The sequence below is a fragment of the Octodon degus genome, unplaced genomic scaffold, assembly GCF_000260255.1.
Source record: "Octodon degus isolate 3935 unplaced genomic scaffold, OctDeg1.0 scaffold00048, whole genome shotgun sequence".
Lineage (NCBI taxonomy): Eukaryota > Metazoa > Chordata > Mammalia > Rodentia > Octodontidae > Octodon > Octodon degus.
This window is the reverse complement of record NW_004524624.1, coordinates 5,523,580-5,534,545: the sequence shown is the minus strand read 5'-3', so window position 1 is coordinate 5,534,545 and position 10,966 is coordinate 5,523,580. Positions and strand designations below refer to the sequence as shown.

The 10,966-nt window shown below is 40.0% G+C and overlaps 1 protein-coding gene and 1 pseudogene across 8 annotated transcripts in view; both read right to left on the bottom strand.

Moving 5' to 3' along the window:
• Uimc1 (ubiquitin interaction motif containing 1) overlaps positions 1-10,966 on the bottom strand; it is a 155,433-nt gene that overhangs the window by 135,618 nt on the left and 8,849 nt on the right. The window lies entirely within an intron of this gene.
• LOC101587960 overlaps positions 7,739-10,966 on the bottom strand; it is an 11,437-nt pseudogene continuing 8,209 nt past the window's right edge.

Genomic DNA, 10,966 nt, shown 5'->3' with positions numbered 1-10,966 from the left:
AGGGGGAAGGGGGAAGGGGGAAGGGAAAGGAACAAAGAGCAAGGAAAGCAGGCAGGCAGGCAGGCAGAGGCAAAAGGTGGCAAGAAGGCAGGCAGGCAAAGGAGCAGGCAAGCTATGATTCCACTTACATGACATATCCAGAATAGGTAAATCCATTGAGACAGTAAATTAGTGATGGTTAGGGGTTAGAGAAGGAAAAACACACAATGACTAATGGGATTTCTTTGAGGAATAAAAAAAATATTCTGGAATTAGAAAATATAATGATTATATACTGTGTATATTTACCTAAAGCTACTAAATTATATAGAGTTAAAATGTCATTTATTTAATTTACTTTCACCTCAAATTTTTTTTAAGCACTAGAGATTTGAATCCTGAGCCTTTACATTAAGCTACATCCCCAACCATTTTTGAAATTTTTGAGTCGAGTATCACTAAGTCTCTAAATTGCCCAGGCTGGACTTGAAATTGTGATCTTCCTGCCTCAGTCTCAGAGTGCTCAGATTACAGGCATGTACCAGCATGCCTAGAAAATTTCACCTCAATTTTTCAAAGGGAGTTCTCAGGCTGAAATGGTGACACATGCCTATAATCCCAGCACTTGGAAGGCTAAAGCAGGAAGATCAAGAGTTTGAAGCCAACTTGGACTACACAGTGAATTCAAGCTCAGGCTGGACTATATAATGAAACCATGTCTCATATAACCAAAAAGAAAAGGGGTGGGAGTGTTACCAATTGGTTTTACTTTCTAGCAGAGGTAATCACAGACTTAAATAGAGCAGTCTTTACTTTATAATAAGCTAATTCAATTATTTCTGAGGAAATTATATCTTATTGTAAGACTAAAATCTTTTTTTTTTTTTTAATTTAGGACAGGGTGTACAGGGTTTATAAGAGTCTCACTGCATAGACTGGACTCTAGTGATCCTCCTGTTTACAGCCTCCCAAGTGCTGGGATTACAGGCTTGCACCACCACACCCAGTCTTAATCACTATCTCCAAGTGCCCCAGGGGCAGGGCCAGCACAGCAGGCCAGGTGATTGCACTCCCCAGCCCCTGCCTGTGTCTGCTTAAGCAGGCACTTTAATCTGCTGAGATATTTGGCCGGCCCTAAACTAAAATCTTACTTTAGAAATTTTAAAAGATTGTAAATAGGATTGCTAGTAATAAATTACACACCCAGATACAGCTGACAATTCCCTGTATGACTACAAATACAAAAACAAATTTTTTTAGGTAACACATAAAAATCATATGTATTAATTGGGATATGATGTAATGTTTGGATATATGTGTACATTGTCATGTTTAAATGAAGTTAAACGTAACTATATTTCCAGATACTTACAATCCTTTCTTCCAGTTTTTGGGGGTTTTTTTAATGTATTTAGTACAGGGTCTACAGGGTCTCACTACATAGATCAGACTCGCAGTGATCCTCCTGTTTTCAGCCTCCCAAGCACTGGGATTATAAGGGTGTACCACCACACACAGTCTCAATCCCAGCAGGGAAGGCCAGGGATCAAGCCCCAGCCCCTGCATCTGCCTAAACAGGCTTAATCCACAGAGCTATCTGGCCAGCCCTCTTCCAGCTTTTTGAAATGTATGATACAATGTTATCTCTAGTTACCATAGTGTGCAATGGGACATGAGAATTTATTGTTCCTAAAGGTAACTCAGTACCCATTGATCAACTTTTCCCCATTCTTTCTGACCCTCACAATCTGGGCTGTTACAAATGACAGAATTTCATTCTGTTTTATGGCTGAATAGTATTCCACTAGGTATATATACATTCTCTTTACCCATTCATCCACTGATGGACACTTAGGTTGTTTCCACTTCTGGGCTACAGTGAATAGCACTGCAATACATTAGTGCAGACAGCTCTTCAACATACTGATTTCCTTTGTATATACACTCAAGAGTGGAACTGAGCTTTTTTCCTCCCTGGCTGTCTGAGGATCTGTTGCCATCATGAATGACACAGTAACTATCCAAACCTGGAAGTTCATGACCAACTGACTTCTTTAAAGGAAACAAATGGTCACTGATGTCCTTCACTCTGGGAAAGCAACAGTACCTAAGACAAAAATTTGGGAAAAACTCGCCAAAATGTACAAGACCACACCAGATGTCATTTTTGTGTTTGGATTCAGAATCCATTTTGGTGGTGGCAAGATGACTGGCTTTGGCATGATTTATGATTCCCTGGATTATGCAAAGAAAAATGAGCCCAAACATAGACTTGCAAACAGAATAAAGTCAGGGACACCACAAAGGCTAATGCCAGTGCTGGCAAAAAAACGAAGGAGTAGAGATTCTGCAGTGCCTGTCTACAGTGACTGTGACTTTTTTCATAAGAGGATTTAATAAACTGTAAAACCTTCCAAAAGAGTGGAACTGATTGATTTTACAGTAACAACAGCTTTTAATTTCCTGAAGACCCTTCATACTATGTTCAATCATGGCTAGACAATTTACATTTCCATCAACAGTGGGTAAGAATTTCCTTTTCTCCACATTCTCTCAGGACTTTCTTTTACTTTTTTTTTTTAATCTATTTATTTATTTATTTATTTATTTATTTATTTATTTATTGGGTACAGGGTCTCACTACACAGTTCATACTCATAGTTACCCTCCTGCTTCAGCCTCCTCAGCGCTTGGATTACAGGCATTCACCACCACACCCGGTTTCAGGGCCATGAGAAGTACTAAACTCAAGTATTGTATGTCCTCTGAGAAGGGACAAGTGTGGAACACAGGATGTGAGCAAAAAACTATTAAGATAAGTGCTGCACTTTGATCACTAGAGTCTGATCTACGCAGTGAGACCCTATAGACCCTGTACACCCTATCCTAAATACAAAAAAAAAAAAAAAAGATTTTAGTCTTACAATAAGATGTAATAATTTCCTTACCTAAACTCACCTTTAGCTTTTTGGCACAGCATGGCACACACAGGGTTCTGGGGCCAGCATGGTATGTGGTACCAGGTATCAAACCCTGGTCTTTGAACTTGCCAGGCAGGCAGTTAGACCACTGAGCTATCTCCTCAGTCCAGGATTCTTTCTTTCAATAACAAATGTTCTTACAGAGATGAGGTGATAGCTTATACTGGTTTTAATTTGCATTTCCATGATAGTTAACATGTTACTGCCAACTTAAACCACTGGTGATATACACATGACTCTCCCACTGGGCAGCTTGTGCTACTGGTGGTATAAACAAATATAATCACTTTTATCAGCCTGTAATATGATGACATCTGGTCTGCTAAATCAATTCCTTTCTTACATTATTGTAATCAAAGATCCCCTAAGGGACAGTACAACCCACCTAATGGGAAAGTCATGCATGTACCACCAGTGGTTCAAGCCAAGGTGAACAACAGAATTCACATCAGAGCCCTACTGGCAGACAGATAGGGAAACATACAAATAATGCTCACATCAAGAATGTGCTAATGATGTTGAGTAGTGGCCTCTGTGTCTTTTAAAACTCAATGAACTGTTTATTGACCAAATGCAGAATAAATTATCTAAAGGGTTTTAATCTAGAGATACAGTAACTATATATTCAGAGAGCTGTCACATAAAAAAAGATTTGCTTAGCATTTCTTCACAATCTATAAAAACTTGAAACAAAAAGCTAAAGGAGAGTTGCACAAAGTGCAGCACTTTTTTTTTTTTTAAACTGGGGATTGAACTCAGGCCCTTGCACTTGCCAGGCAAGCGCTTATTCTACTGAGCTATATCCTCAGACCCTGCAGCACTTATCTTAATAGCTTTTTGCCCACATCCTGTGTTCCACACTTGTCCCTTCTCAGAGGACATATAATACTTGAGTCTAGTACTTCTCATGAATTTAAGTTGGGTGTTTTGTTTTGCTTTGTTATGTTTTAACACAAGGTCTCACTGTGTAGTTCAAGCTGGCCTTGAACTCACTATGTAACCCAGGATGGTCCCAAAATTGTTCTATGCCTACCTCTGCCTTCTATACTGGAATTATAAGCATGTATCATCCCACTCAGTTTAAACTGTATTTTTGTAACAAGCTCTCTATTGTTAGCAACAGATACATTCACACTATAGGGGGAAAAATACAACACTTTTACTCAGAAGATAATCTATTTGTTCCTCAGCTGTATTTCAGTATCCTACCTCAATGATTCCCAGGAAGCAAGAAGAAATGAGAACATATTCTCCAGAGGATGAATCAGTACACCAGAAATACAGAATACAGCCCTATGGAAAATCGTCCTCTAACCCTAAGTACATCACTAGAACTATCAATCATTAGTGTAGATGGGAGTGTGCTGTGTGCTGAGCAGGTAGAAAGCTCACAGCCACTCCTCTCTACGATGCAGTAGAATTTATTTATAAATCACTAGGAAATACTAATATCATAATACCGATGACTAATCAAATTGTTACACATCACAAAATGAGAATTGTTTCAACTATTCAGCATTATCTTTATTTTTTTTAATATTTATTTATTTTTATTTATTACATTTATTTATTGTGTGTGTGTGTGTGTGTGGCCAGCTCAGCCCACCAGGGGGCGGGCTGGCTGGCATGTGGTGCTGGAGGATCGAACCGAGGTCCCTGTGCTTTGTCAAGCTTGTTTCAAGTAGGTGCTTTAGACCACTGAGCCATCTCTCCAGCCCCAGCATTATCTTTAAATACTTAACAGTTTACCCTGAGCATTTCAACCATTTGCTTCTTGTACAGAAAATATTTGATAGTCATTTTTATATTTCCTGTTACCTTATAAAAATTTTAAAACATAATTTTTGGTCATCCTGTATTTAAATAATTGCACTGATAAGTCGTTAAGGACAAAATATAAACAATTAGTCATGGCAAACACGGTGCCAGGCACGGTGGCACATAGCTGTAATCCCAGCAGTCAGGAGGCTGAAGCAGGAGGATCGCTACAAGTTCAAGCCCAGCCTAAGCTTCGTAGAGAAAGTTCAAAGCCAGCTCGAACTATGTAAAAGTCCCTATCTCAAAAAAAGCTAAAAAAGAAAAAATGATGGTAGAGTGATGAGTAGCAGTTAAACTTAGCTTTGCCAAGATCAGGAATCCACATTTTGAAAAACAACAACTTAAGGAAGAAAAAACAGAGAACCAGATGTCTGGGAATCAGGAAGGAACTGAGAGGAAAATTTAGTCACAAATATGTTTGAGGGCCAAACCACAACACAGAGAAAGGAACAGTCTGGAATTTCTTTTCCTGGCTCATAGAGAGGGGAGGCTGGCTCTGCACAAGCACAGTAAGCACTGGGAGCTCCAGGGAAAAATGGCAATGGCAGACAGGTAAGACAACACAAAATGGCAATGGCAGACAGGTAAGACAACACAGGTTCTTGGGAAAATCCACAATTGTGATCCACAAGGGTGGAGGACCACCTGAGCAACTTTTCTTGAAAGAAGAGCAATTGTTTCCATTTTGGCTGAGCCTGACCCTATTTCCATGTATTGATATATACAGAGAAAAAAAATATATAGATAGATAGATGTTTATATAATAGCACAGATATACAGCTACTTTATATATTTATATATATCTGTATACATAAAATAGCATAGATATACAGCTACTTTCTCTTAATTCAATGAGAAGTTTTGAACTATTAGTGTTTGGACAAGATATCATGTCTGCATCTTGTACTATAAATAACTACTACAAAGACAATAGTATGTAATGTATTAATTATTGTAACTGTCCTCCTAGACTGTTTTGAAACTGTCTCATTGCTACTTCTTTCTCAATAAATGAATATTTAAAAAAAGATATATATAGCTGGTCAGGACTTTTCCTGGACTTTGGCTTTAAGTAACTGGGTCTAGCTAAGGTGCTAGTGGTAGTCTTTGAAGATAGCAGGCATGTTTCCTTGGAACCCCCACTTGCTGATCCCTAGTGTGAACCAGTCGAAACAGGATGAAGAGTCAATGCTCCCTCCACAATGTTGGCTGGGATCAAGCCTTGAGGTAAAGGCTATGACTTTCTGGGCCTTGAAAGATTAGAAATCAGGGCCGAGGAGATAGCTCAGTAGAATAAGTGTTTGCCTGCAAGCGCAAGGTCCTGAGTTCAATCCCTAGTACCACCAAAAAAAAAAAAAAAAGATTACAAATCAGAGCTCAAACACTGACCCCAAAACATTCAATACTATCTCAATTCTACCCTTTTTTAAAAATTTTTTATTTTACAGAAGGGTCTACAGGGTGTTCAGGATCTCACTACTAGAACAGACTCATAGTGATCCGCCTGTTTATAGCCTTCCAAGAGCTAGGATAACAGGCATGTGCCACCACGCCCAGTCTCAATTGCCGTCTCAGGGAGCCCCAGGTGCACCCCCAGGCCCTGCACCTGCTTGCAGGCACTTTAATCCTTTGAGCTATTTGGCTAGCCCTTTCAATTGTGTCATGTAAATTACTCTTTCGGCATATCCTTCTCTGTACCTTGCAAAGGTAAATGCAGGACTCCTACCCAGCCAAGCTCATTGGCACTCACCTACTTCCTGTCATTCTCACAGTCACTCATCCTCAAGCCACTCTTCATGAATATTAAATCTGGGTTCAGCCTTAGGCCTAGGCCTTTGTTCTGGATAGCCATGGTCATGGCTAGACAGGATTCCTTGGCTCCCTGCAGCTACACATAAGCCTTAGTGTCTTCACTCTCCCTCTGGGTTGCACTGCACTGGGTGTGGTAGATTGTTATCCATGGGATTACAAATACAAACTTCCTGCACGAAAATGAGAAACAGGAAGGGCTCTATACAGAAGAACAACATGGGGGTTTGCTCTGATGGAGTCTCTCCTTCTACATGGCCAGACAAAGATCCCAGTACAGGCACCTGCCATATTGCTGGGGAGTGCTTCAATGAAAGCTATCCCAGGAAGAGGTTGATGGTCTAAATCTGGAACTCCAAAGAGCTGGGGAATAGGATAAAGTTTACATCAGCATTCCAGCTATTAGCCCTCTCATGGTTTCTCTTTGTTTTTCTTCCTCATTTTTTAAGAATTTTTTTTTTTTAATTTATTTATGTGTGTGTGTGTGTGTGTGTGTGTGTGTGGCCAGCTCAGCCCACCAGGGGGCGCAACTGGCTGGCATGTGGGGCTGGGGGATTGAACCGTGGTCCCTTTGCTTTGCTAAGCTTGTTCTAAGTAGGTGCTTTAGACCACTGAGCCATATCACCAGCCCCAAGAATTTTTTTTTTTAAACAAGAAGTTTATTTAAACAAGACACTTGACTTAAAGGGAAAACTATCTAGGATTCTTCTTTTTTAAAGAGTAATTTACTCCTACTTAACGACAGATTGCCCTACATGTAACAGCTATGTACAAAAAAGTTATAAAATTGTCCTTGGTTTTACAATGATAAATGAAAAACATTAAAATTCTCCAATCAAACAGAGTATGCAAGGAATTTTATGTTGCTGTCTTTTCTGTTAAAACAGTGAGAGCAAAATAACTTACTGGAATATAAAGATAAGAGCTGATGAGCACGCCACTAATGGAGAAAGGGGATTATTTTCACAGAACCAGTAATTCCCCATCTCATCTCCATTTGATGTCAATCAAAACATACTGTTGGCCATTTAGTAAAAAAAAAAAAAAAAGCAATATGCTTGTGCACATACACCAGATACTTTATGTACAATAAAGGAATGGGGAAGGGGTAAATGAAATAGAGAAAACTATACTGTAGTAGTCAGATGTGGTGGAACCAAATTGCAGTTTTCTAATTGAGAATGTATTCTTGGTCTGTAAGAACAGAGTTCTGGAGTAGTTGCAGGTTCCCTTTTTAGCAGACACCTCCAGTCTGCTGCTGGAACACGTCAATTGTATCTTCATCCTCCATTTCCAACTGTGCAGGTGTGTCTGTTTCATTAATTGGCTGTCCATCAAATCGGAATGTGATCTGCCTCATTGACAAACCCTGTCGTTCACAATAGGCTTTCATTAGTTTACTAAGTGGTGTATGCCTCTTAATTTTTTTTCCATAATTTTACTGAGAGACAAATAGCAATGAGACAGTTTCAAATCAAATTGGCAGGGCAGTTTCAATAATTAACACATTGCATACATTCTTCCTAGTGGTTAACTGCTGTACAAGATGCAGAAATGATATCCTATTTACAACTCTTTAATCTTAAAACTGCACCACAGAACCATCCTGCCCCGCCACCTTCAAATTAATGTGATCGTTGTTCTCAGTCTTGACTCCTTCCTTGGGCTTTTCGTCGGCTATAGTGAACGCCCAAATCTTCTTAGTTGCTGCTTCACAAAAGAGGTACCAGGTCCAAACCGAATGAGCACACAAGCAGCACCAGGAGCGACAGAAGGAGGCAACAGCAGTGGCTCAAGAATTTTTTTTCTTTTCCTTTTAATATTTTTTATCTTCCATATTACTCCCTCCTCCTTTTTAGCTTCCATTTCTTGTTTTCTGGTTCTGTCATACCCAGTAATTTTTTTCTACTGATGCTGAATTTAGAATCACTAGGAGCTGCATGTTCCATCAGAGCAGTGGCATGGACTGGCATGGCATTCACCACTCCCCAGACATTACTTTGTATATCCTTCAAAACTTTCTTCAAGGGCTGGCCAGATAGCTCAGTGGACTAAAGCACCTGCTTAGTCAGAAGCAGGGGGCGGGGTTTGATCCCCAGTGTGCCATGCCAGCCCCATCCCCAGAGCATGCTGAAACTGAGACTGGGCATGGTGATGCATACTTGTAATCCCAGCACTTGAGAAGATGAAAACAGGAAGATCGCTACAAGTCTGATCTGTGTAGTGAGACTCTGCAGACCCTGTACTAAACACATTTAAAAAAAATTTTGATGAAGAGTAAGTGAGCATGATAGCATACACCTGTAATACCAGCACTCAGGAGGCTGAGGGAGGACTGCCATGAGTTCGAAGCCAGCCTGAACTACATAGCAAGACCCTGTCTCAAACCACACACCCACCAAAATTGATGAATAAATAAAGTATCCATGAAAATGAGCACATGAAGAAATTCATGACTTAGGGCAAGATAGCTCAACCATCTAAAGCACCTGCTTAAGCAAGACTAGGGATCAGGGTTCAATCCCCAGCACCACATGCTGCACCAGCCCTGCCCTGAGCCAGCCACAAAAAAAAAAAAAAAAAAAAAAAAAATTATGACACCAAATGAGTACAAAATTCTTCAGAATATCCTAGAAAGAGGCAATGAAGCCAACAATGCCAAACAAATTTAATAAAATAAATACACCAGGAGGGTGAGCAGTTTAATCAGAAAGGAGAGAAGGGAAGAAAAAGGAAATCAGCAATAGGAAAATAATGCAATGATGTGATATGGACAAGTCAGTATCGAGGTAGGAGGTTTCAGAATAGCAACAGCTGACTGGGGTAGTAAGGAACCTATTAACTCCAAGAAGGGATACCACCAAGAACTCAAGAAACAACAAACGTTGGCAAAGCTGCTTGGAAAAGGAACTGTTCTACACATACTCAGGAATTCTGAGGCACTTCATCCATCCAGTAAATTAAAAATAAACATTTTGAAAAAACTTAGTTATCTTTCCCATCTTGCAAGATGGTGGGTGGAAAATACTGAGAAGCCAGACACTAAAGAGAAGAAATCTGAAGCCAAAAAGGTTGCTGCCAGTGGTACTGGTAAAAAGGATAAAGTGAAGGCAAAAACGTACAAGAAGGGGCAGCCCCACTGCAGCCGAAATCCTGTTCTAATTAGAGAATTGGTAGATACTCCCGATCTGCTATGTATTCCAGAAATGTTTTGTGCAAGACAAAGTACACAGCTGCTAAATCAAAGGTTGAGAAGAAAAAGGAGAAAGTTCTTGCTACAATCACAAAACCAGTCAATGTGGACAAGAATGGAGGTACCCGGGTGGTTAAGCTTTGAAAAATGCGTAGATACTACCCTACTGAAAATGTGTCCCGAAAGCTCTTGAGCCATGGCAAGAAACCCTTCAGTCAGCATGTGAGGAAACTTCGACTTAGCATCACTCCCCGCACCATCTTGATCATCCTCACCAGGCGTCACAGAGGCAAGAGAGTGGTCTTCCTGAAGCAGTTGGCCAGTGGCTTGCTACTTGTGACTGGGCCTCTGAGCCTTAATCGTGGTCCTCTACGAATAACACACCACAAATTTGTCATTACCACCTCTAGAAAAATTGTTATCAGCAAAGTGAAAATCCCAAAACACCTCATTGATGCTTACTTCAAGAAGAAGCTGGGGAAACCCAGAGACCAGGTGGGTGAGATCTTCAACACCGAGAAAGAGAGATACCAGATTTCAGAGCAGCACAAGGTAGATCAGAAAGTGGTGAACTCAACAGATTTTAGCAAAAAATCAAAGCTGTTCCTCAGCTCCAGGGCTATCTGGAATCCATTTTTGCTCTGACAAATGGAATTTATCGGGGCCGGGCAGATAGTTCACTAGAATAAGCGCTTGCCTGGCAAGCGTAAGGGCCAGAGTTCAATCCCCGGTTCCAACAAAAAAAAAAAAAAAAGGAATTTATCCTCATAAATTAGTGTTCTAAATTTCTTACTAAGAACCTCATTAAACATAACTGATACATTTAATACATAAATTTTACATTTATACTTCAGTTTAAAGTTTTCTGAAGATGAATTATGAACTCCATCAATTAAGTCAGCCTGGCAAATTACTGTTTACTAAGGAGCTAAACCTGTTAACTAAAATATACAGGGCCTCTTAAACAGATTTTCTCTAGAGAACCACGTTTGTGATAGTTAACTTGCCATCCTTGCTCTAACTTTCAGAATCTCTTCTACAGGAAGACTGTAAAATCATGGCAATTATCAAAGTAAATACTTGAGAGACCAGGCCAAAGGTCCCATCTCCCCCTGCATTTCTTTTTTTTTTTTTTAATTTTTTTAATTAATTTATTTATGGGGGGGCAGCTCAGCCCACCAGGGGG